Below are 723 nucleotides of genomic sequence, written 5' to 3' on the forward strand. Positions count from 1 at the left end.
CACAGAATGAGCAGCATGCATGTCATGTCTGTTGGTTTTCTATGACTACAACACTTACTAGTAAATTATTTGCCATGTAGAACTATCACGTCTACCAAAACATGTGATTTATGAGGTTACACAACACAACTGTATATACAAACAAAAAACACTGGGTGATCACACAGGATGTACTATGTTTATATATGTATTAGGGATGATCCGAGTACTCGGCTGAAACGAGTATCCGGTACGGATAAAGCACTTTTGGCCGAGTACAAGTATTATCCGAGTAATATGAGTCAATATCCGTCTTCGGATTGAATACAACTCCTCAACTGGCCACGCACGTTCTGGGATAATCACAGCGCCCCCACCCCCCCCCCCGCCTCACACACCCACAACACGCTCGGCTCAATCACACACACAGAAAATGGAGACCCACGCTCCCTCGTCTCTCTCTCTCTCCCCTCTCTCTCTCTCTCTCTCTCTCTCCCTCCCTCAGTCATCAGGTCTGCAGATCTGTTCCGTTAACGTTTAGGGTTTCTTCAGCTTCAGGTTTGTTTTTAACTTCGGTTTGTAGTCCTTACATGTAACCAGTAGATTTCTGGTGAACGTGGGGTTTGTAGTCCTTACATAGTAACCAGTAGATTTCTGGTGAACGTGGGGTTTGTAGTCCTTACATAGTAACCAGTAGGTTTCTGGTGAACGTGGGGTTTGTATCCTTTTTTACCTATACGCAGT

General features: G+C 44.8%; 1 long non-coding RNA gene across 1 annotated transcript in view; it reads right to left on the reverse strand.

The window, feature by feature from the left end:
* LOC116686003 (uncharacterized) overlaps nucleotides 1–17 on the reverse strand; it is an 18103-nt gene extending 18086 nt beyond the window's left edge. The window contains exon 1 of the long non-coding RNA XR_004331117.1: nucleotides 4–17. This is a non-coding gene — a long non-coding RNA (uncharacterized LOC116686003). The remainder of the gene's footprint in view (nucleotides 1–3) is intronic.
* Nucleotides 18–723: the final 706 nt, after the last annotated feature.

The sequence above is a fragment of the Etheostoma spectabile genome, unplaced genomic scaffold (assembly GCF_008692095.1).
Source record: "Etheostoma spectabile isolate EspeVRDwgs_2016 unplaced genomic scaffold, UIUC_Espe_1.0 scaffold280, whole genome shotgun sequence".
NCBI lineage: Eukaryota > Metazoa > Chordata > Actinopteri > Perciformes > Percidae > Etheostoma > Etheostoma spectabile.